The sequence below is a fragment of the Periophthalmus magnuspinnatus genome, chromosome 13 (genome assembly GCF_009829125.3).
Source record: "Periophthalmus magnuspinnatus isolate fPerMag1 chromosome 13, fPerMag1.2.pri, whole genome shotgun sequence".
Lineage (NCBI taxonomy): Eukaryota > Metazoa > Chordata > Actinopteri > Gobiiformes > Gobiidae > Periophthalmus > Periophthalmus magnuspinnatus.
In genome coordinates this window covers 2,742,131-2,769,453 of record NC_047138.1, presented here as the reverse complement: position 1 = coordinate 2,769,453, position 27,323 = coordinate 2,742,131, and the positions used below count along the sequence as shown (strand labels likewise).

At 39.1% G+C, this 27,323-nt stretch overlaps 1 long non-coding RNA gene across 1 annotated transcript in view; it reads right to left on the bottom strand.

Annotated features, from left to right (window-relative positions):
- The window catches only part of LOC117380369 (uncharacterized), a 95,425-nt gene that overhangs the window by 46,536 nt on the left and 21,566 nt on the right, over positions 1-27,323 (bottom strand). The window contains exon 2 of the long non-coding RNA XR_004542148.2: positions 9,773-9,818. This is a non-coding gene — a long non-coding RNA (uncharacterized LOC117380369). The remainder of the gene's footprint in view (positions 1-9,772; positions 9,819-27,323) is intronic.

The following is a 27,323-nucleotide window of genomic DNA, read 5'->3' as shown; positions in this document are numbered from 1 at the left end:
TTTAAATGATGTGACAGGGTTCGTAGCAACTTGTTTTTCACAATTCCCTCTTATATAAGCTGCTCCTTATTACAGCAGGTTTTGTTCTATAAATACACCGTCACATCTTTACGCAATCGTCCAAGAAAAGCTGAAGACTTGAATCCGTCTCATTTCATATCTGCCCTCAGCACATTGTATAGAAGCACCTACGGTAAAGCTTTTGTTGTTTTATTTCTAACCGTTTACTCGTTTATAACAAAGTTGCTCTGACAGTTAGGTTCTCTTATAGACACCTCAGAGAAACGTCCCATATGCTGAGACGGTAAACACGGAGCGCGAGCAGATGGAGCGGCCGACGACTCCTTTGAGTTTGGCCTAATTCAATAGACCAGATGAAAGGCAGATAGAGATAACTAAGTGATTTAAGGCGTACGAGGGCAGAGACGGCAGGCACGAACCAATGATTAAAAAACAATCAGAGGCACTTGAGACTGGAGCCTGCAAAAAAAAACAAAAACTGAAAAGACACCGCGAATTTGTTATTACGGTTAAGTGCATTTGTGCAAAAGTGGAAATTCCCTGAAACTGTTGATGCGTTAATATTTATGATCCTAATTTGGGGAAACAAAAAACGTGTTAATTGCGTTACTCACACACCTCACACAAATTGTTCGGCGCAGCACAACGTTTGCGCAGTTGTAGGACGGAACAATACGCGATAATACACTTTTCTTTTTGTTAAATGAGCCGTAGTTTAATGTAAACTCACGATTATGGATGTAAATAGAACATGAGACTTATCTGATGTCATTTTAGCCAATTGCAGGGATTAATTAGCTAAAATACTAGAATTAGAGGTGTTACAGTGGGCTCGCTTCTCCACAGATCAGACGTTTAATGCCATACTGTAGAGCCGGTGTCTCAAACTCAAATAATCCGGGCGCCGCATCAGGTATTCCACAAAAAAGGCAATTCTTGTGGATTTTATGGATATATATGTCGTTATTTGTTGAATCTTTTGTGACGGGAGTACACAGCGCGGGGTTTACTGATTTGGCAGAACCTTCTACACGCAACACGCTAACGCCACGCTAACATTAAACTTTCATAGTGATGTTTTATATCGACTTATTTGTCATTGATTGATTGTTTTTTTCAGCTTATTGTGTTTTAAACAGGAAAAAAAGAGAGTCCAGGTGCTCTCATTGGGTCTCCCTGTATAAATAAAGATAAATAATTAAATAAATATTGTCCTGCGGGCCATAAAATATCATCTCGCGGGCCACAATTGGTCCCTGGGCCGCAAGTTTGAGGCTCCTGGTGTAGAGCATTGTAGGCAAAGCAGTAAAAGCTCCATGGAGTAAATTTACAATCAATAATGGACGTTTAAGTTTCATTATGTAGCAGAATATTTCAAAATGTGTTAATAATACTTGAATTAATAAACAGTTTTCTTGATAAAACAGGTAAAACTATCGACAAAGACGCCTGATAGTAGCAGACATATTAACACAACACATTTAGAGGCTTTAATCCCCCTCGGTTTGTTTTAAAATAGCACAATATAGAGAGCTATTAATAATGATGGAGTAGAATAATACATGTGCAGTTTGTTTCTGACAGTGAAACAGAAAGAACAGTTAGAGCAGAGGAAACGCCTGTCTGACTGTCTGGCTCTGTGTCGTATTCACAGCTCACCACTCCCCGTTTCTGCCTTTTACACCAAACCTCCATGGATACAGCCCCATTCATCTGTCGATCAGCTCCCCCACACTCAACACTACAGTCAAAATACAAAATGACAGCTATATTTGTCACACTTTCAGAAATGAATCCAGACTAAATGTAAATTTGAACAACGTTACCAAACAGTTAAAGGTAATTTGGGATTTATGTCATTCGGTCTGAACAAACGTGAGCCAAATTGAACAAGTCTGTAACAGTAAAGACTGAAGAAATGGATTAGAAAAACAACAAACAGGTTAAATATTTTATTGTTTGGCTGTGAGTCGACGGAGTAACTTCAATAAATGTCAGACGCACAATGTGTTTGGGGTTCAAAATTTATCATGGTTCCTTTTTTTTTGCACTAGACACTTTCTTGTCTTTTATTTTTTTTTTTTTTGGAACATATGAGCTTTTCAAGGTCAAAAAGTATCACGTATTTTCCAAACTATAAGTCGCATTTATTTCATAGTTTGGCCGGGGCGAGACTTATTCTCAGATGCGATTTTTATGTGAAATGTATGTGTTTTTCTTCATTGTTATGCATTTTTTGGCTGGTGCGACTTATACTAAGATGCAATTTATATGTGAAATTCGTGTTTTTTCTTCATTATTATGCATTTTTTGGCTGGTGCGACTTATACTTTGGTGCAACTTATACTCAGATGAGATTTATATGTGAAATTTATGTTTTTTTTCTTTATTATTATACATTTTTTTTGGCTGATGCGACTTATACTCCAGTGCAACTTATACTCAAATGCAATTAACATGTGAAATTTATGTTTTTATCTTCATTATTATGCATTTTCTTGGCTGGTGCGACTTATACTCCAGAAAATACTCCATATCTGTGAGTTACTATAAATGTATTTAACTCATTCATTTTTCCACACGTATATCCAGTTCACTTAATGCACTTTTCAAATATTGCTTCTTTTTTAAGCTCGAGAAGGAGTGGGAAGAAGAAATAAATTAAATGCTTTGTTTAAACTTCCTTTTCATTTGAACGAGACAAATAATGAAGCAAAAGGTCACTGATGATGATTTAAATATAAGTAACATGAGGCGATAGAAGTGTTACTCTTGAACTTGTAGCAGTAGATTTTAAAACGTAAGTGGTAAAAATGTTGTGTCAGGTAAAAATGAAACGCAGAGTTAGTTCTTTCTGCACTAATGAACAGTTGTGTGGTTATTGTTTGCCTAAGAGTCTATTTCCTCAGCCGACACAAGGCCATGTAGAATAAAAGACATCTTAATGCACCAGTTTGCTCTCAGTCATCTTTTTATTAAATCTTATATTCGTTATCTCTTCCTCACACATCTCCATCGCCGTCCCTACACGCCCCCGTCACCGAGGCACCTGCGGACGCCGCCGTCTGCAACGTGACCGAAACGCTGAAGGTCGAACAAACACAGCGGCGCCTGGACATAACAATTCAAATGTGATTATTAAACCATTAGCTTCTGTTAGCTTTAACCAGCTCTGGGGACAATAGAGGACAAGTTAGCAATTAGCGACACTTAGCCGCAAAGACGTGAAGACGCGGTTTGCGCTTGAGCTTCAAAACAAGAGTCACCTTAGGACAGGCTGTGTGCTGAAGGACCGAGGAGACGACGGGACGCTTAAGTGGACGTCACAAGTACAAGACGAAAGGCAAAAGTCACAACAATGTCAGATTATGAGAAGTATGGGCTGTTGGATTATATTTATAGAAGTGTTTTCTGTGACACGACATGACGATACAGCTAAAATAATCCACAGATTTTTTATTCTGTTTTATTTTGTCTTATTAAAACAAATAAAATGTCTGCAAACTTAGCCAAAATTGTTCTTCTAACGTCCGCACGCTGCTCCAAACCTCACGCTTTCACTGACAGAGCATCGGCTGTCGACCTCTCATAAAAAAAGACCCAAGCGTATCATGGGCCATTTGAAATGACTGAATTTCGATCTTGATTAAAGTTTGATTAACTACGCACAGCCCTAACACGAGTTATTATGAATAGTATTAAGTTATGGAATGCACTGATGTAATTCTGCGAGGGAACAGAGATTAAAAGTTGCTCTAACTTCTGCTAACTTTCAACCATCTTCTATTATGAAAACTTCTATAACATATAATTCAACTTTCAATACCTATTATGAAGGCAAGTGTATCAAGAATCTAAAACTCACACTCAAAATTCTTTTTAAGAGCACTTTTTTTATGGTTTTTCACCTTCGTTTCTGCACATTTGGAAAGACAGAAGTGAAAATGGACCGTAGACGAAGTAACGCTGAACTGAGCTAAGCCTAAACTACAATATTAAAGTTTGTGAAGCTGAACGATGCATATTTGGCTGATGTTTCTGTCCTTTTCATCAATTATGTGCGTTTCCTGCAGCATCTCGACGATAAAACGAGCTTCTATGACAGTGTTTATTACAATGTACAGTGTTTTTATCTAATGAGCCCCGTTTTGAGCTGATATGAGACTGGTCCAGTGTCTATATTTTCCATATTTTCCATATTTTGGTGCTTCTTTTCTTCTCTTCTTCTCCATCCTTTGCACTAAAGCATATGATGAATGCATTTTCCCCTCTCCTGGACGTCCACTGTACGTCTACACCGTTCATCTGCTGCAGAATCCACTTTCCTCTGTCGTATAAGTTCTGCACCAAAACTTTGCTTCTTAACTCCTGATGTGATTAGATTTGACTGGCTCATTTTTCATCTTGACAACTTCATTAAAGCTCCCTGAAAAGCTCCAAATATTTATGTGTGTGTTGGATGGCGTGCGCGTGTGCTTCTTGATCACAAATGCAGCCCCCTACCCCTCAAGTCTGCATGTCCCTGCCGCCATTTCAAAGCCTTTTTTTTCCCAACTTTCTTACTATCAGTTTTCTTTTATTTTTTTGCCCGATGCCCCCCTTCGCAGCACTGTCCCTCTCTCCTTCATCATCCATCGTGCCACGCTTCATTACCTTTCACTCCTCCTATCATCTTCTGCTCATTTTCCACAACTTTTTTCCTTGACAAAACGATAAAAAACAACACCGCCAGCTGCTCGATTGTCTCTAGCCACTCCAAATATTTCCCTCAAATCTGATTGGGCGGCGCAAGCGTCTGCTCAGTTCTGATTGGTTCGCTTCAGCAGGTGAGGGGCCTCTGTGCCACTTAATCAATGCCCTGCAGTGGGGAGAGGCGAGTGCCAGACACAGTGCAACAGCAGAGGCAGTTTTCAGCCCTGGCAGCTCTCCACCAAGACGAGCCTCGGTGATGGCGTGACCTTCAGACAGACAGCATCCGAATGGAAAACACAATATGGGCTGGTGCTCTGTTCAGATTACATTATGTCTCGAATCAACCACACCCCAAAACTCAAGATTGTCAGAAGAGAGGGACAAGGTTTAGGTTCAAACACTAGTGAAGCTATTAGATCAGTCAGAACAGAACACTTTGCATTGTTAATTTGGGGTTTGCTGCACGGTTTTGTCTATAAAAACAACTTCGATGCGCTTCAAGTTGTTTTGGGGTTTTGCTGTGACACTTAAAGATGCACAACCTTCTCTTTTTAGACCCCAGCTCTTGCATGTCATGACTTTATTAATTTCTCTTTGTTATTTGTGCTGATTGGACCTGATGAGAGTAAAAATAAACAATTATCTTTTTACATTATGAGAAAAATGATGTCCACATATGAGGACATTCGCTCTACTTTTTAATGATTTTGACAGAACAAAATAAAATCGCATTTGAATAATAATATGCAAAAACTATTTATTAAGTGCCTGAACATAGCGACATTTGTCCTTGAGTAAAAACCAAATGAGAAACAACAATTGTGCCTCTTGGAACAATGTGTCTCGTGTGAAGAGCTGCAGACATGAGCCTTTAACAAAGTTCATGTTGAATCTAAACTATAATGTGTTAAACTCTTCTGTCGCCTTTAAGAGACAGTTTAATGACCTCATGTGTGGACACCAGGACCGTGTAGAGAAAATAACTGTATTGTGGCCTAGACAACTCAAAATGTGTTGGTCCTAGGAGGTTAAGTTATACAAATATCAGACTACATGACTTTTTAATTAAATTTTATTATTATTATTTATTTTACTAAGTGGTATTTTTTTTTTATTTCGGACTCCATGACTTTTTATTTAATTGTTTTATTGTATTTATTTATTTATTTTACTAACTGGTCTTTTTTTTCAGACTCTATGACTTGAAAACAAATTATTATTATTATTATTATTATTATTATTATTATTATTATTATTATATTTTTATTTTTTTTACTAACTGGTGTTTGTTTGTTTGGTTTTTTTTTTTGGTTTTTTTTTAACTAATTGGTCTTTTTTTTCAGGTTCCATGACATTTTTTTTTTTTTAGATATATATGCTTTTGACTACCAGCCATTTTAAGCACTTTCCACCCTTCAAAACGTGGGATATTTTGTTTTACATTCTTAATCGCTATGGCAACCGTCCTAATATCATCTCTCTGAAACCCCTGGATGTCTTTGAGTCGTAAAACCACAGCTGAAACATAACTTGGCACACCTATAAACACGCATATTTGAATTCTGTGATTACCTGTCAATCTACTGGTTTCACAAGATATTAAAGACACAGAAATAATGTCTCTGCCAATATAATAACTCAAATTCATCTGGTGTCCAAACAGATATGACTGTAATGTGCCAAATGTATAAGTAAAACACGTCACGGTTATTTCTGCAATTAACAACCAAGATGTGAAGGATAATAAACAAAAAAAAAACAACAAAAAAAACTCGCTGCTTTGCTAATTCTCATTTTAAAACAAGCAACAATTACGCAAAATATTATGACAAAGTGACAGCAGCGGAAGTGACAACTCCACCAACAGCACTGTGTTTACTCTGATCATTTCTTAAACATATTTAGTTTGTTTTGTCTGAAAATTGCAGTGCTGAAATACTCGTATACGTCTCAGTAATCTCCCATTACCTTCTGCACCATTTGTTGTCTTGATACGTTCTTCAACAAAAGTACAGCACTCTGATTGATGCTCCCAGGTGTGCTATTCTGCCACTCACAGAAAAGAAAAAAGAAAAAAAAAAGATGGAATCCACCAAAAATTGATAAATAACCTCAATGAAACCTTCCCCAAAATAATAGCCATGTGTTAGTAAGTGTCATATCACGCCTGTCGACTTCCTATTCACGGCGTTATTGTCAATTACAGAGAAAATTGCCTCCCCGCGGTCAAGACAAACCAAATGCTTTTTTTGTTGAAATTTTGTTCGCTCCAGCAGAAGGCAGCAGTGGCGCGCTTCCCATTTGCATCTGTAGACTACATTTGGTGCTTAATTTAAGTGGCAAAAGGAAAAGCCCGAGGACAGACATTTAGTAAACACGTCGCTGACATGTTTTACCTTTATGTTTTAATAGAGTCGAACACAAATGGATGAAAAACACAGAATGGTTTCAATTGTGAATTAAATTATTGAGCCGCTCGCGTCTGGAAATGTGTTTCTTTATGTGTCGTTATGAAAAATAGACAATAATGATCTTTTTCATTTTTGTTGTTAAGAAAATGCAAGATGAGAAAAGCCAAGGACGGTTTAGTTTAAGGATGGTTGCAGATATAAGCTTTAAAGTAAACTGGAAACTGTTTTAACCTTATCAAAAGAAAATATGACCAGTTTTATTTGATATTATTTATTTATACACACACACACACATACATGTATATTCTTTTTTTTTTTTCTTTTTTTAAATTTCAGACTCCAACATTTTTTATTTATTTATTTTTAACAAACTTACTTGTTGTTATTATTATTATTATTATTATTATTATTATTATTATTATTATTATTATTATTATTATTTAACTAATTGGTCTTTTTAAAAATTATTTCAGACTCTTACTTTTTTATTTTGTACTTTTTTTTACTAACTGATCTTTTTATTTATTTATTTATTTTATGTCTTTTATTTTTCTAACTGGTCTAACTTTTTTTCTAACTTTTATTATTATTATTATTATTATTATTATTATTATTATTATTATTATTATTATTTATTTATTTATTTATTTATTTATTTATTTTACTAACTGGTCTTTTTTTTTTTGTATTTCAGACTCCATTACTTTTTAAAATGTATTTATTTATTTTTTCTAACTGGTCATTTTTTATGTCAGACTCAATTGTTTTTATTTATTTATTTATTTATTTTTTAGATACATATGCTTTTGACTGTCACTATGCATAGACTTCCTGCTATAGGAGCCATTTTGAGGACTTTTCACCCTTCAAAACACGGGATATTTTGTTTTACATTCTTAATCGCTATGGCAACAGCCCTAATATCATCCCTCTGAAACCCCTGGATAACTCTGAGTCATAAAACCACAGCTGTAACATAACTCGGGTTCTTTTCAGTCAGGAGTTTGTCTTTACTGTACTCCCCACTCGTTCCTCCCCTCCGCTCCCGCCTCCGCTTTTATCATGTCTTCCCGCTCGACCTTCGACCTGTCCTCCTCTGTGTTTGTCTTTGGAGGGGCGGGGCGGAGGAGGCGGGCCCCCCACGTCGAGGGTCCATTAACGGTTTAGGAGAAGTTTAACGATGCCGCTCCTTCTGTCTGAGCAGCTGCTGTGCCTCCAACCTGGGCGTATTTACATCTGCACCATTGTTTCAGATGGAGAGTGAGTAGTTACAGTAAAGACTTTAATGGACCAAAAGACAAACTGCTGCTGACTACTACTATGAATGATTTTTACTACTATTTATACTTCAGAGTTGAGTAAAACTGTTCAAGAAATGTTGCAGAACAAATCCAGAATCATGTCTCTCTGTATTTTTTATAAAGATCAAACTGATTTGTGAGATGTGCTTTGGGTGTGTCTGATACGTGTGCTCAAAATGAATAAATTAAATAAATAAATAAATAATAAATAAATAAAAAATACATAAAAAATAAAAACAAAAATAAATCAATAAGAGTATAAAAATAAATAAGTGTATAAAAAGTAAAAAAAAAATTAATAAATTAAAAATTACATAAAAAATAAAAATATAAAAAATAAAAATAAATAAATAAGTGTATAAAAAATAAATAAGTGCATAAAATGTAAATAAAATAAAATAAAATAAAAATACATTAAAAAAATAAATAAATAAGTGTATAAAAATAAATGAGTGTATAAAAAGTAAAAAAAAATAAATTAATAAATTAAAAATTACATAAAAAATAAAAATATAAAAAATAAAAAAACAAAAATAAATAAATAAGTGTATAAAAATAAGTAAGTGCATAAAATGTAAAAAAAAACAAAACATAAAAAATACATAAAAACTAAAATAAATAAATAAGTGTATAAAAAGTAAAAAATAAATAAAAATAAAACATAAAAAAATAAAAATTTAAAATAAATTTAAAAAATTAAAAACAAAAATAAATAAATAAGTGTATAAAAAAAATAAATAAGTGTAAAAAATAAAATAAATAAATAGATATCAGTCCTCATGTCCTCTGTGGTGTCAAGCCCAGTCAAATGAGATCGCGCAAACTCTTTTTTTTCACATGTGAAATGACGCAGCTCATTGTTCACCTGTGTTTTACAAATAAAATAAAATTAATCTCACCTTAGATTAACAGTTTAGTGCTTTGCCCATTGATTCTGCAGAAATACACAATGCTTTTCAGCCTCCTGTGATGTATTTTTACAGATGGATCATGCACGTCCCTGATTGGCTCATCCACCTGTCAATCATGCCCATGTGAACCCGAGGAGTTTCAGTGCTGACCGGACTCACATCTTTGTAAAATACTGAAGACGTGTGTGTTCAGGATCCAAGGAAACAACAAATGTCCTTGAACTTTGGTTTGGCACATTTAAAAGTAAAGTAACTTCCCACAGTAGTATTTCTCGATAGTTCTGCCGTTTGTACCTCAGAGACCCCAGAAGTATTTGGTGTTGTGAAAAAGATGGACTATTCCGTGACAATATGAAATGAAATGGTAACAGTAGACTATATTATTTTGCTGTGACAGATTTGTACTTAGGGAGAATATCAGGTGTACAGTACTTACAAATACTGCAGGGTGACTGTGCTGCTCTTCGTATTGTTGTTCCTCCCTAAAAAAAATATAAAAACTTTAGTACAAATACAGTACATAGAGCGTCCCAGGCCTAGAAGCGGAGGTCAGTGTTGTTGAATATTAGTCCATGGACCAGAGCCTAAAATCTGACGTGTTTGTGTCACTCAAGGTGCGACTTCTATCAGTTGTTTTTGAAAAGTTCCATGTCTAAGCTTTATATTTTAGAGTTCTAGACTTTCAGCTGTGTCACAGACGTCCATGTTTTGGTTCAGGTCATGTGACGCCCTAACTGATAATGATTTAAACTATTGTGTTTGGTCTTATTTTAAGGAAAACTGTCTTCTGTTTCTTTTAAGCTCATGTGTCTTTGATGATCTCTGTGGAAAACAGAACTTTTCAAACTTTACCTTAAAACCTCAGGATCGTGATGGACAGATATTTGCAGAGCGTCACAGTGAAACGTGAAGCACAAGAAGAAAAAAAAAAAAACATACAAGGAGAATTCACACAGATGAACTGATCTATATCTGCTGTTTCAGGGTCTAATGCAGGCGGGTCTAAATTTGAGTCGAGTTTTTGTTTTTAATTTAAGTCAAATTATGTTATTTTCAATGAAGTAGTGTTTTATAAATTTGAAATATAAGTAAACATAAAAACCACTCATATAAACACCAGTCACACAGGAGTACACAATCAGAAGTATCAGTACTATAAACAAACATCTGTATGAAACTGAAACTGTTCTATAGATACTTGAGCTGTAAAGGTGTAAACAGGAAGTAGTCATGGCTCCACAACCAACACAGATGAACTCAAACTCAGACAGGTGAGAATATTTGGGACATTTATAGTTACAGTGATGATCCGTCTCTACTTTTCTTTCTGCCAATTCAAACTAAAAAGTATTCTTAGATCCATAAATGTTAATAGTGAGCTCTGAGTTGTGAATTTGAATATTTAGGCCCATTTTCTGTTCATAATCGTGACTATTATTTACATCTATACATCCATGCATTCAGTTGTTGTTCATGAGTCATACTTGAATGTCCGCGTCGCTCCTAAAGCCGCCATGTGTCACTTTTACTAATATGTGACTAATTCACCATGAGTCACATGTTCCTTCAATGTTTTACCCAACGGATCTATATGATACACCACAGAACAAAACATGAGCAGGTCGGTGTGTGTGTCCTCTGATTTACACTTTTACAAACTATTTCAATCCGGTGTCTTTGATGTGAGGTTGTGTTTAAGGTAGACCACGTTAACCCTGTAATATATTTGTCCTCTGCATTTGGCCCATTCTTCTGTTCCATCTTAAACACTGAGAACGTCCACCTTAAAAACTGAGAACGTCCACCTTAAACACTGAGAACGTCCACCTTAAAAACTGAGAACGTCCACCTTAAACACTGAGAACGTCCACCTTAAAAACTGAGAACGTCCACCTTAAACACTGAGAACGTCCACCTTAAAAACTGAGAACGTCCACCTTAAACACTGAGAACGTCCACCTTAAACACTGAGAACGTCCACCTTAAACACTGAGAACATCCATCTTAAAAACAGAACATCCACCTTAAACACTGAGAACATCCACCTTAAACACTGAGAACATCCACCTTAAACACTGAGAACATCCACCTTAAACACTGAGAACATCCACCTTAAACACTGAGAACATCCACCTGCAGCACTGAGAACATCCACCTTAAAAACTGAGAACATCCACCTTAAACACTGAGAACATCCACCTGCAGCACTGAGAACATCCACCTTAAACACTGAGAACATCCACCTTAAACACTGAGAACATCCACTTGCAGCACTGAGAACATCCACCTTAAACACTGAGAACATCCACCTTAAACACTGAGAACATCCACCTGCAGCACTGAGAACATCCACCTTAAACACTGAGAACATCCACCTGCAGCACTGAGAACATCCACCTTACACACTGAGAACATCCACCTTACACACTGAGAACATCCACCTTAAACACTGAGAACATCCACCTTAAACACTGAGAACGTCCACCTTAAACACTGAGAACGTCCACCTTAAAAACTGAGAACGTCCACCTTAAACACTGAGAACGTCCACCTTAAAAACTGAGAACGTCCACCTTAAAAACTGGGAACGTCCACCTTAAAAACTGGGAACGTCCACCTTAAAAACTGAGAACGTCCACCTTAAACACTGAGAACATCCACCTTAAACACTGAGAACATCCACCTGCAGCACTGAGAACATCCACCTTAAACACTGAGAACATCCACCTTAAACACTGAGAACATCCACCTTAAACACTGAGAACATCCACCTTAAACATTGAGAACATCCACCTTAAACACTGAGAACATCCACCTTAAACACTGAGAACATCCACCTGCAGCACTGAGAACATCCACCTTAAAAACTGAGAACGTCCACCTTAAACACTGAGAACATCCACCTTAAACACTGAGAACGTCCACCTTAAAAACTGAGAACGTCCACCTTAAAAACTGGGAACGTCCACCTTAAACACTGAGAACATCCACCTGCAGCACTGAGAACATCCACCTTAAACACTGAGAACATCCACCTTAAACACTGAGAACATCCACCTTAAAAACTGAGAACGTCCACCTTAAACACTGAGAACATCCACCTTAAACACTGAGAACATCCACCTGCAGCACTGAGAACATCCACCTTAAACACTGAGAACATCCACCTTAAACACTGAGAACATCCACCTTAAACATTGAGAACATCCACCTTAAACACTGAGAACATCCACCTTAAACACTGAGAACATCCACCTGCAGCACTGAGAACATCCACCTTAAAAACTGAGAACATCCACCTTAAACACTGAGAACATCCACCTGCAGCACTGAGAACATCCACCTTAAACACTGAGAACATCCACCTTAAACACTGAGAACATCCACTTGCAGCACTGAGAACATCCACCTTAAACACTGAGAACATCCACCTTAAACACTGAGAACATCCACCTGCAGCACTGAGAACATCCACCTTAAACACTGAGAACATCCATCTTAAACACTGAGAACATCCACCTTACACACTGAGAACATCCACCTTACACACTGAGAACATCCACCTTAAACACTGAGAACATCCACCTTAAACACTGAGAACATCCACCTTAAACACTGAGAACATCCATCTTAAACACGGAGAACATCCACCTGCAGCACTGAGAACATCCACCTTAAACACTGAGAACATCCACCTTAAAAACTGAGAACATCCACCTTAAAAACTGAGAACATCCACCTTAAACACTGAGAACATCCACCTTAAACACTGAGAACATCCACCTTAAACACTGAGAACATCCACCTTTCTCAACCACCTGCCAGTAGGTTCCTCTGTTAGTCCTACAGTTGTTCTCAGTAGGTTCCTCTGTTAGTCCTACAGTTGTTCTCAGTAGGTTCCTCTGTTAGTCCTACAGTTGTTCTCATCTGGTTCAGTGTCTGCCCTGAGTTCACTTCCCTCCGTCTTTAGAGACATTTAGATCTTGGCTCTAGTCTTTGTTCCAGTTCAAGTATCTCAGAGTGAGGGAGGGATGGAGCGTGAGATTGACTGAGATTGATTGAGATTATCTAGATATTTTTATTTTTATTTCAAGTCTAAAGTCTAATTCGATATTTGAATAATGTAAATATCTAAAATGTGCCTGTAAACGTCTTGATTGATTAGATGGATTAACGACAAACATAAAATTAACCACAAAAGGGTAGAAATGACACTTTATAACCTCGTTTGGGAGATTACACATTTCTATCCTTTACTGGAGCCATTTTAATAGTTCAAATCATCAACGATCTGCTCCACATTCTAATTTTCCATTTTAATTTTCCATTTTTTTACGCATCTCGCCCCTATATAATTAGTCTACACTTTAACCTTATAACTTCTCACTGGCAGAGCTTTAAACCCACACGTGATCTTATCTGAAGGTGAAAATGTCCCATGTAGATACCCCCTGACAGGCGGTGGTCCTAAATGCATAAATTAGCCCCGTTCTCGGGCAGGGCGGCTCACATAATGCTCCATACATTAGAGCCGTGTGTGGTGAAGGTGCCCTTCAGCGGGGCTCTGAGGCTCCGGCCGCTACATTAGATCTGCTCAGAGACAACCACACGGCCCTGATGAGCACGTGTGGGACGGGACCGAGCGTAAATAAAGGTGTGGAGATCAAATATATAGCATGAGACAAGAAGAATATGGCTTGGTAGCAAGATATATGATGCAAAATATGATGCAAAATTCATGACGTATTGGGGAAAAAAGTGCATTTGTTTTAAAAATGACCAAGTGAACTGGTGAATTGTTAATCGTTCTAGGTGGTAATAGGAGACAATACCTCTTAAACCCTCTGAGGCGACTGCTCTTACCAAAATAAATCGAAACGCACAACGATACTGCAATGCTATTAAGTGTCTTGCACATGCAGACAATACACTACACTGCACTATTTTCAGCCACGGTTAAATTTAATGCGCGGACCTCTATTAACATTGTGTGAGTCACGTATTAAACACAACGATACAGAGTTTGCAATGTATATGGGGTCTGAATGCAGCAGGTGACAACACGAGGGATTTTGCAGCTGTCCAGAGAATTAAAACTGGTCATTTCTTTGTCGTGACACCAAACGGTCAAGACAACATGAAACGAGGAGCTGCTACAGGTAATCTCTGACACGTCTGAGCTGCGTTACTATCGTTTCGTGAGTCAAAAATGAAGAGGAGTTTACGTTGCATACGGACTCTCAACGCATCAGACGATAATTGACAATCGCAGGCGACACGAACACGGTCAAACGTCGTATTTTGGGCGCGTTTTGTCTGGCAGAGAACAAAGAAAGTGGTCCACGCCGCTCTCAGCTGTGATGTAACTACACACGATGGCGGTGCCGCAGTCAATTTAGGAGGCGCTATCCTCAAACGACCCCAGCCCCTCCCCAGCCTGTTCGCTCCCCCCCCCCCCTCCCGCCTCATCTCTGTTTCTCCAGTCCGCACGCTGCCTTTCTTACTCATTTTCATCAATTGTGCAAAAAAAAAACATGAAATTATCTCATTGTATAGCGCATCCTCGGAAGAATCGCCCGTGCGTTCTGCTGCCGGTTTATCCTTGCATCGCCCGCTCGCCGCAGCACTCCCTCGGTGCCAACTCATAACCTACAGACTGTGTGAGAAAAAAGCCCTCCTCTAAACTCACCTTAATAGGACTCTAGCGGTGTCAAATGCATTAGCACATAGCAAACAGTCCACCCCCGCACTAAAGCTGCTCATTGGATAACCTTACTGCTTTTAATAACAGTATATCCCCAGACGTATTTAGACTCTACTATACGTTTATGGCCCACCACACATCCCTGGCTCCAACTGCATCTCTCACCTCCTCCTCCACCTCCTCCCCATCTTCCAGTCTCCCTAATCTCCCGCCTGGCCTGCGTTTATAGGTTCAATATGGCTACAAAATGAATAATTTAGAGGGCTAGGCTTGTAACTATTTATTATTCCTGTGAAAAAAGGAAATTCTGGCAATATATATCCATACAAATCCGGAGGCTACGCACACTTATAACTTTTCTTTTGCGACTTTTTTATGGTACAATCTAAGGCTGTGGAATTCAGTGAACTTTTGTCAAGATCAGCTCGGGTCGTCATGATAAATAACGTGTTTCTAATTGAGAAGTGGACAGTCGATTTGTGCAGACTTTGGAGGAAGAATTGCGTTTTTTTGGTGTCATTACATGCACACGGACTGACGATTTGATTAGTTTTTAGTAAGATAAAATCAAATATAATAAAAAATCAAGATCTCTGACATGTCGTCCAGTTCCCAATCGAACTTTAATGGCTTTCTGAATTCACTTAACGCACAAACTACTTTAAAACACTGCAGTTTCCAACTCCAAACACTGCAAGAACGTGGCCCCCCGCAGCTGCGAAACTCCCGAGGGATAAAGATAATAACGATGATATTTATTTCATATTTGTGCACATTACCTCCATTACGTTTGTGAACTTTGCGTGACCCTCATTTGTTCAAATCAAATCAAACGCAATTAATTCAAGAAAACGCTTTATAAGAAAATATTAGCACCCCGCTGATAATAAATAAACAATGCATTTTTTTTTTGGTTTTGGTGTTTGTTCAAAGATATCAGGAGAGTTTTGCCTTTGGGTATTTGCACATAATTAAATAAGTCCCTGAGCGTCTGAGCACCAATATGGCACCTCAGAACTGTTTCAACTCTCATCTTTGGAGAATAAACACAATTAAAGTGCGATCTGAGGTGCACATCTGGTCAGTGTGTGTGTGTGTGTGTGTGTGTGTGTGGGGCAGGTGGCTAAACACGCACCATCGTAATCCTTTTGTTAACTTCCACCTTTCAACAAACCGACTTGGATTTTAACGTGAATAAATTAAACGGAAGTGTCTGTAAACTGTATTATTCATTGTCTTAACTCATCTGAAAATGCTGCTGTAATTAGTCAGATCCTGGGCACCATTTTAACTCGAGATGGGGCTTGTGCCTTGGCAGTCGTCCACAAACGCATTGATAAACATATTGATGACGCACCGTTCTTTGTTCACGTCTCACGTTAAAACCGGTGATTTTTCCCGGACTGTACAAAAAAAGACGAAATCTCGGATCAATGAAACTGCGCGTTGTATCGGTGCGGTTTCGGCGGTGCCTGTGTACGTGTGTGTCTCCCTCTCTTTCTGACTGATGGCGGGTGGGGTAATCGGCTGCGGTTGCCATGACACCAGACAGCTCTCGCTCGACGGAGGCACGTAGCTTCCTCTCTGCTCTATTTCCCCTGGGCCCTCCACTCAGGAGTGTGTCTATCTGTGCGCATCTGTGTGTCTGCAGCGTGGAGAGTAGTCATATATGATGCACATGCACGGGCTAAATGGGAAAAACAGACAAGGGGGAAGAAGAGGAGGAGGAAAAAAGGATACGAGGGCAGGAGATGTAAAGCAAACACAAGGATTTTTGCGGGGAAAGTAATACAGATGTGCGTATGTCGGCCAAATATGCCTGGAAGAGGAGCGTGGCTGTGAAGTGTGTGTCTCTTATATAATATTTCATAAGGGCCGACCTCTGCTTAAAGGGGAAAATCATTTGGCTTGTAGCTCGTAGCATGTGTCCCAAATTGTCTGGCTATAAATGAACGATGATGTATGCTGAGTGTGGGACGGCAAATGCAAGATAAAGTGATGAAAATGCCGTAGAAATGACCAGTTACAAGCTAAAATATTACATCTTTTGTCTTATACCTTCAGGTTTTGGCTCTAGGTGACGTTTTGAGGACTTTTCACCATGCAAAACATAGAATATTTTGATTTAAATTGCTAATCTCTATGGGAGCGGTCCTAATTTTTCATAATTCTGACACTTTTGATTCATTTCTTCAACTCACTGACTTGAAATCCAACAGCGTTTACTCGAATACTGCGTGAATACTAAGCGTCCGCACAGAATCTTCCATCCACATCGCGTCTCGTTTAACCGGTTAGCGAAAACATACAAAACATAACCCTTTAACCCCCTGCATCAATCACAGTTTTGACTTTATATTATCCATTTGCGTGCGCGGTTGCGTTGCACGTTGTCATTCTGCTTGCACACATTAAGCTGGGAGTTTCATCAGTAATATTTATTTCTTGTTTCCTGACCTATAGTGCAATTACTTTTCTTAGTCTCCGAAGGCAATCACAATGTTTTGAGGCACTCTCATCACATCTCTCGCAATCCTAATAAAAGTCCACGCCAGCTCCTATCCATCTCCCTATCTCCAGACTCGAGTCTAGATGAATAATTTAGCAGGCTATATTTCCAGCCATCTGCTTCCCCCGTCTCTCTCTCTCGCTTTCCCTCTTTCCCTCTCTCTCTATCTGATTCCCTGTCCCTCCATCATTCCTCTTTCTACTCTAAATTCTTGGATTAAACTCTTTATCTTAGCCTTCGCTGGGTGTTGGGTTACACATACCGGTCAGACGTCAACAAACGGTTTCTTCTTTTAAGTTTTTTCTGACATTGCGTCTGACTTTTGGACTCTTCCTTGGGTGTAACAGCAGGAGGCAGTGCTGATTTCCTAATGACGCGCGAAGCCGTTGGAATACATATGCACGCTGGAATCATTAGCCGTGATTAACATGGTTCCACATGTGCAACAGTGCCTAATGTAGCCCAGCAGAGGTCAGCCAAGTCCCTCGCTCCTGTCGGCAGACCACCAGCATCTCCTCCATTATCTCTGCGCAACAATTAGGCCCCCACACCAGTAGATACAACCACGAGGCCAGGGTCCAAGTGGAAATGAACACATAATTACATATAGCTGCGCAGCCAGATTCACCAGCGCTAGTTCTAATGGAGGCACAGATGGTGGCGCTGCAGAGAGGTGGGAGCAATTGGATCAGCACCGAGGCACAAAAAAGAAATTAAGTCATTACAAAATGTCTGAATGTAAAGTATTGCCTCTGCCAGGGCAACAATTACAATATATTGAGAAATCGGTAACGTGGACTTGACCTGCATATTTTATTAATATATTTACACTTTTAGACCTTTAGCTTTAGTATTAAGCATAAGTATTTACAAATCATAACGTCTATATTATTTAATAGTTGAAAGGGTGGTTTAGTAAGCGTTTCTAGGATCATAATTTCCCCCGAATAGGAAGCTTAAACAAAGCATCTAATGTATGTCCTAATGGAAAATAGGAGTGGGATTTAATAAGTTTTCTTCTTTTCACTCCTTTTTGAGCTTAAATAAGAACAAATTTGTGAAATGTGCCTGATACCTGTGTTGAAATAGATAAATAAAATAAAAATAAATGAAATAAATGAAATGAAATAATAAAGGTTGAAGGGGACATAATGTAAAGGTGCATTTTCTGAGCTTTTAGCCTGTGTTCCCTCACTATAAACTTACTCAGAATTGAATTATTTCATGCATGGTTGAATAATCAAAGCTTGAATGCTCAGAATTTTTTGTTTTCCCCTATCCCCTATCTCCACCTACTTCTCTTCTTCTGATTATTCAAAAAAAAATCAAAGTTTGTGTCATACATGTAGCATTAAAAGTGTCACGAAGCATTTTTCCAACAATAAAAACAGGTAAATTAAATGTGCTGCTTGCTCTAGTGAAATGCCACTCTGCACCAGTTCTACTTGTTACCACTTTACATGAATCAAATCGCAAAGTTTTTGTCACATACATTGAAAAACAGGTTTAAAGCCCCACAGTTAAATCCTTATTTGTTACCTTGTCTCCACAGAACACATGCAGCTTTAAGTCAAACCTCTCCATCAAAAACCCCATTTCCAAAGCTGCTGAACACTTTATTCAGACGCTAAAAATGACCGGAGCCGCCTGTGATCTATCTTTATTGTGTGTTTGTTTGTGAGCTGATAGCCTGACTTACTGCTGACCCTGGCTCAGTTTAGCCCAAACTCGCTGACAGACACGCAGACTTTAAAGCTGACCGTTTTGATTTGTGGAAGACCTCTGCCTCTTCTTCATATAGCTCCTGCTGCATCTACTATTACAAGCATCCACACAGCCCCAGACATTATTAGAGTGACCCGCTGTGACCGACTGCATATATTTATAATCCTGCTGCTTTCGATCCTGCAGCAATTAAACCCGGGAAACCTAAAAACACCAAGACGAGTGGCAGCATGTGTGTGTGTATGTGTGTGTGCATGGGGTCAGGGTAGAGGAGAGCTACCCTTTGGTCCTTGGACACCTCTCCCTGCAGAATGCCTCCAGCTTTGGGTGTTCTGTTTCTAGGAAGTGGTCCACTGTGGGCTGAGTGCTGGAGGTGCAGGAAATGGAGACGGGGTGTTAAGCGGGGCACGGTGAGGTGTGTTGTGCAAAAGGTGGTTCAGGATGTACATGTAAGTTATCTGCTAAATACTCGAATTAACTTAAATAAATACTACAGCAGGTACGCAGACAGGCTCTTGAAATGTAAGACACATTCTGCAGTGACTAGACATTGAAATTGACACGAAAACCACGCACAAGCCGCTGAATCGTTAGCGCCAACTCCAAAACGCAACGGGCAAATGGTTTCCAGTGAATGTTGGATCGCAGTGTGACTCTGAAGTGCTGTATGTTTGCAGTTTGTTTTCTCCCCCGACAAAACCCACAATGTCGTTCTACACCGACGCCGGCGCCTACAATTAGTATTAAGTATAAGTATTTACAAATCATAATATCTACATTATTTAACAGTTGAAAGCGTTGTTTAGTAAGCGTTTCTAGGATCATAATTTCACCCGAACAGGAAGCTTAAACAAAGCTTTTCATGTATGCCCTAATGGAAAATAAGAGTGGGATTTAATACGTTTTTTTCTTTCTACTCCTTTTCGAGCTTTTCGACGACAATATCGATGAAACGTTCTGCACTGACAAAGGCGCCAAGCATTAGTATTATCAATAAGTATTTACAAATCATAATATCTACATTATTTAACAGTTGAAAGCGTTGTTTGGTAAGCGTTTCTTGGATCATAATTTCACCCGAATAGGAAGCTTAAACAAAGGCTTTAATATATGTCCAAATGGAAAATAAGAGTGGGATTTAATAAGTTTTCTTCTTTCTACTCCTTTTCGAGCACAAGATCGATGAAACGTTCTGCACCGACAAAGACGCCTACGAAGGTTTGAACTTTGAGAGAGTTTAAACGAGAGAGAAATGTGAGAAAATGTTAATGCCTGTGTGAGAAAAGTGTATAAAGTGTGTGGTGGGGGGTTTTACAGCCAAAAAACGTATAGAATAATTGTAAAAATTCGTGGATTTTGCCTATTGTTATTCTTTAGAACGTAACCCCCCGCGATAAACGAGGGACCACTGTACACCTGTATTAGAGCGGTATAATGTGCTTAATTAAATACAGTTTCATATAATTATATTCATAATAAAATCTCTCTACGTCGTTTGGCACCGATCTGCCAAATATTGTTCCTCTTTCTATTGATCCGGATCCACGACTATCACAATAAATTACAGCGACTCTTCTATTCTGTTATTTTGTTTGTTTCTGAAATAATTTTGTTTGAAAATAAAGAGAGAAACAAAAATGAAAGAATGAGGACTGTTGCAACGTCTTGGCATCTACAAAACTGAAACTAGAGTCAGACGTCAGAGAAGTTGGTCACAGAAGCTCAGTTATGCAAGAAAAAAAAAGAGAAAAACTCACACACAACTTATATAAAAGTAGTTATGTAAAAGTAAAAGTATGTATGTTGTATTAATGTAAATGGAACACGGGAATGAGCAGAAAGTTGAGATGAATGTGTAACACGACTGGCCCGAGCGGTGGACGATAGAAGGTAAGTGTTGAGGAGGAGTGGCCAGGACCGGAGAGCTAGAAAAGCAGGGATGAAGGAAGCGCAGAGGGGAAAGTGTGTGCGGAGAGCAGAGTGAAGGGGCTCCAGAGGGGGGCAGAAGGTATGAGGAGGGGAGGGAGCACAGCGCGGCCAGGCTGAACCGAGTGAACTGCAGCGGAGGTCAGGGAGTCCAACATTCCTCTGGAACACTGTGTTTACACTGCACCGAGAGGGGAGGGGGCGGGGGGCGCGAAGGGGGCGTGAGACGGACGACGGAGAAGGAGAGGAAATCATCAACCGCGGACGCTCTCTCTCTCTCTCTCTCTCTCCTCGCAGCGGCGTGGACGGAGTGTGTGTCTGCGCAACTGTGCATTTAACTGTACAGTGAGCCTCGAAAGCAGCGGAGAGACGGGATCCACACCTGCAGCTGCATCCTTCAGCTTTTCTGTGGTTTTTAGTTTCTACTTTCATTTTACCTATTTTTTTTTATAGTTTTTATATTGAATCCATGTTTGAACGTATTCTATAGTATCATTCTTGAACACAATCATAAAAAACAATGCACTTACCTTCAATAATAAGGATAAAAATAAAATAATCAGATTTAAATGATTGTTTAAATATGGGAACGTAGATGGTCAATGATAAAATACTGGAAAATTCAACAAAATTTTAAGAGAAATAAATGAAAAGTTGTATTTTGCATGTCTATATTATAATTTAATGAGTCTTAGCTTCATTTAAAATAAAAAGATCATCTATAAAACACACAGAGAGAGACAGAATAATGAATAAGAAACTTTGACACTGTTTAAAGTCTCTCAGTCACATCAGCAGCATCCTGAAGTTCAGATTTAAATGTATAAAACAAAAAGTTTAAACACTTGAGAATGAGAAACCTTGATTTTATATAAGTCCAGATAAAAAAAGAAGTTATAATTATGTTTTAAAATAGCAGCGTTGAGTTAACACAGAGTTTTACATCTGAAACACACAGACAAAGAGTAAACGTTTCAGACTTAATCGCACGTGACAATGACAGGAAGTTGTTATTTTTGTAAGATCTCGGTTGTAAATACTTAGAGAAAGCCTGTACATGTGCCATATTTCCAGGCATACGTTATTTTAAAGTAAGAACACATTTTAAAAGGGTAATTATCAGTGTTATCTGTTTTATTAAAGGTCATCTTAAAAGCCCTGAATCATTAAACTTAACATTCCCTACAGCTGTTAATTTGTATTTTCCTCATTAAATCTGAGCATAAAAGACAGAACAAAAATAAAAATAATTGAAAAGTAGTGTTTGGGTCTAACGACGTCCAGGTGTCCATTCATAAATGCGTTCAGTACACTGTAAAACTTTATCTCGGTCTGACTGGGGAATCATAACACTAAGCTCTGCATTTTGAGTTTCCAATGACATCATCCCCATTAGGCTAATATGCAAAATGAGCGGATCACCCTCGCCACTGCTGCAATCATCCAACATAAAGACGTTTTCTTTCCCCATCTACTGGTCAGCGCCGAAACTACAGCCCTATTAAAAAACACTGGACAAACCCGCAGCAGCCTGTCTCCTGTGCTCTTTGTGTCTCAGAATACAGCTGATCCAACGGCGACTTTTCTGACGCACAGAAGTGAATTTAATCCTTGAAATATGGCGCTAATCTCGCCGCTCGTGTATACATTAGAGCTCTATATTAAACTACACGTGCGTACATGGATAAATAATGCTATTCCTCTATTTGTATTCGACACACATAAGTTCAGAGCGTCCATTTTCCAGACAGCTTTGATACAAACATTACCATTTGAATCGCATTTGCCTCTGCCTATTCAGCCTCTGTAAATATTTAGTGTTTACTGTGCCATTGAGGAAATTATCACCGCTGGCATCATTCAGGGTGACATTTCAGTGAATCAGAGCCGCGCAGGAGACAATTGGATGTCTGGGCTTTGGACTGAATAATCAATTTGTCCCAGACCGGCGCATAGCAACACCAAGAAATACGCCTCGACAACAGGAAAAGTTTGTCCGGTGAGAATGCTTAAATAGTTTGAGGCGTGAGATTAAACGCCGCACCTTTGGCCCGCTCATAATTTTCCCCTGAAGTAGCAGACAGTTTATTATAGCCATCATGGACGTACATATCAGAGTTCAGCTTCGATATTCCCCTCATCATTCAGACAGAGAGCTCCTTCAGAACGAGCCCCTCTCCGGCGCAGCTGCTGAGTCACGGTTTGAACTTTAGTCTGCGGAGAGGTGACTGTCGGTTCACGCGGGGCGGACGGGCATCGGGCCAAAGCTTCACTGAAAACATCTCGCATTCATCAGCTTAAAACGGAGCGCTGTTGGTAAAATAAAGGGGTTATAACCAAAAAAAAAGTGCGTTCACGTGTTCATTTATGTCGGGCTTTAACCTCGTGACCTGAACCTCAGTGAAGGGTCCGTTAAGTGGAGTTAAGGACAAAAACACACGATTTAATGCTATAAAAAATACAAATAAACAACAGAATGTGACGCTACTCATTCATTTTTAAGATAGGAAACAATATATTTAACAGAAATGAGCACAAATCAGTATTTAAACCACACAATCGTTTCACCGTGGGGGAGTTTTCGTGCAGCACCGATGTGATTACTATTATGACTGTCCATATTATTTACAAGGCCGAGCTGTGTCACCCAGAGGTGTAGACATGCAAATATATGCAAAACAACCCCAACCAATGCCTCAGTGTGCTATCTGCTGCTGTGAAACTGTAATATTGTATTTTCATTAAGATAAATCTATGTATATGTTGTGTTTTTGTATGTTTTCGCATCATTTCTTATTCATTAGAGGTAATAACTAATGCAAATATGTTAAATTATTTCCGCTAACTTGCAGATTAGTCAACGATATCGTCCAGGAAGCATAATGGAAGTGCTCTACTGCTACTTTAAAAATACACGCTTTTGTATTCTTGAAAAATAGCTATTATAGAGACATTTGAGTCAGACAGCGATAGTATCTGGGGACGACAGTGTAATCTCCCCTGCTGATTATGTCTAGAACTTATTCAAATATAACTTAACCTACAAAGTATTGCCCAGAGTTACATCAGCCAAAAAAACAAAGAAGCGTTCACTCTGGACAGACTTTGTTCACGCCTCAGTGATAAATAGTGGAGAAATATCTTTTATGGAAGTAGGGCAAAAATGCAGTGATAGGACCCAAGTCTGCGCCCTCCCTGCACCTCCCCGGGGCAGACGCTGGAGCAACAGGAGGGGCAGGCAGCGGTGCACTGTAGCAGCACGAGTACTAGCAACAACTGCAGTGATTTAAGTGGTAAAAGTAGTAGTACGACTGCGGCACGTTGATAAAATTACGGTAAATGAATGAAATAAATAAGGATGCTAATGTAATAACAATAAAAAACTGAAAAATAGTCAACAGGAGCGCAATAAAAAAGATGAAAACAAATGAAATAAAGCAAAAAAAGCCGCAGAGGAACAATAAAAATAGAGGAATTAAACAGCAGAGGAGAAACTTTTACCAAAAAGAACCAGGACGCTGCCTCATAACCTGCACAACATCTGCCGTTATCTTTCCTCGTGCGTTTGTAACCGGACTGAACGACAGAGGGGGACAGAGGGTGACGCAGGGTGGCCCGTGCTGAGGGGTCCCGGTCAAGGTAAAGAGCAAAGGAGCAGGACCACAGACAACAATAGACGACCGCGGCTTTGACAATGGCTTTTCGACCCCCCCAGCAACCTCCCACCCTGACCCTCCCCTTCACCGCCCCGGGACCTCTGCTCTCTCCTCTGCTCCGCTCCACGACGGGGCAGGGGTCTTTTGTCTGCGGCCGGACAAAGGCGAGAGAGCAAACGGTGACAGCGGAGTGATAGAGTGGAGAGAGAGGGGAAAGAAAAAAGAGGAAGGGAGGGAGGGAGACACAGAGACGGTGATTGGAAAGAAGTAAAAACACCAAATCAGAGCTCACCTTACGCTCCTGCGCCTCTTTTTAAACGTGCTGTGTCTGCCTGGTAAAACAAGCATTCAAACTGACTATTTTTGGCAAATAAAAACGTGATATTTTTGTCATCCTACGTCTCGCATCTCTGCACGGTCCACTCCAACCCTGCACAGTAAACGGCATCAGGAGTGGACTAGTTGTTGTGTCTGTACATCGTTACATCATCACAGATTTCTCTCCCTCAGCAGCTAGTCCCACGACTTAGAACTTTAATTATTAAGTACCAAAAAGCTTCTGGGTGTATAGTGTTATAATGCCCCACAAACTATTACTCAAGCCAGTGCACCATTCGTCACCACGAGGCAAAGAAACTTAATTAAACTCGTGAACTTACACTGAGTTGCAATTTAGGACCCCGTCGATACTAAAATATTGCTTTTCTTATATGCCACGTTCTAACTACATCTCAGATTTTTATACAAAGGTTTTAGGACTGATCGATAAACCTATTAGAGCGAGATTAAAATATTGGTCGGTGAAAAATTATGATGTGAAGTTGGGCCTTTGCGATGCAGGTTTCTATTTAAATAAGTTGTATAGTTGTAGTTGTATAAGAAAAGTATCTAGAGGAGAAGAGAATGTGTAAATTAAAAAACATACTGTTGTCTTGAAGATATGCAAGATTATATGAAGTTTTCTGTGTAAAATAGAGGAAAAAAGCGTAAAAAAGCAACAGAAAATCGAAGGTATATAGTGATTTTTCTGCGCTTTTGTTTAATTTCACCTCAACCGAGACATTTTAGAAAAAAACATGCTCCGAAAACCATTAACTTTCATTTTCTAAAAGCATCTTGCAAGTATAAAACAAACAATAGGAGGAAAAACGCAGATTTTTAGCACTGAATGGTACCTCCTGATAAATACTTTGGTTAAATTTCACTCGTCTTTTGTCCAGTACTTCTATTTCACACACTGATTCACCTCTCCTCTTGCTCATTCTTAATATCCTTCAGACTTACACCATAAAGTCCAGCCCTAATACATACAGTATGTGTCACTTTATGATGGAAAACAACCTTTTTACCTTAAGAGCTTTAAATCAATCAGCACAGCCCGCTCCAACATGGGAAACAAGGGGGAGCAAACCCAGGGAGGCCGACTAACGCCATCCCCCCTCCGCCCTCGCCCCAAAGCCCTCTCCAGCAGAGCCATAACTCATAAAACACTGTAGGTACCACACTATATGATTCTGCTGGTCTGGCCGGGGCACGTATAGACAGAGTAAGTGTTTTCTAACGGCTGAGCGGAGGGAGGAAGCTGAGAGGAAGTGTGTGTGAAACATGCGGACAGGCAGGAGGACGTTTTCCACTGAAGGCGGTAAAATAAATAGAGATGGCAGCAGCCGAGGAGAAAATGGAACAACTGTGACACAATGAACCCGGTGAACCTCGGCTGAGAAAGGCCTGGTTCTGGAATTGTGCAGAGAGATGCACAAGAAACAGATTTATAACAACAGGAATGAGTTAAAACATATCGTAACATCATGAAATAAACTTTATAAAGACCTAGAATTAACCTGTTATGCCAGATCTTCAGTTACGCAATGATCTTTGTAGCTTTGCAGTTATAATATCACAATATCAACTACCTTTGTACGCATGAAAATATCTGCAAAATGCGAAAATACTCGGTCATGCACGTTTGGAAACTGAATTACTAATTTTCTAAAGTATTGGAGTGAGATTTGCAATTTATATTTACAATTTAAGATTCAGAAATGCAAAAAAAGCAACATTTCAACCTGTTTATAGGTCAAACTACAAGGTAAGCTCATTTTCGTGTCATAAAAAGGTCATTTCGTTGTTTTTATTACCTTAAAAAAACTGCAAAAACTGAGGCCGTGTCCTTGTTTAATCTTTGTTTGTTGGTGCAGAACTGGTTGAACCTCAGTTTACGTTGATTTAACTTTACAAACACACGTAATCGTCCCGAACAACACTCATGTCCGACGATGTAACCTTCAGCTTAAACAATGACCATTACTCGCCTCTGAATTATAAGTAAACAAAACCATTACAAGAAACCGCCCCTTCCAGGTAATTAAAGTAGTAAATCTTCATCCAGTCAATGCCGTTTCATTTGCACGAGCCCATCTCAGTGACAGTACGGCCCACTTAACTGTCCATACGATAATTTATACGT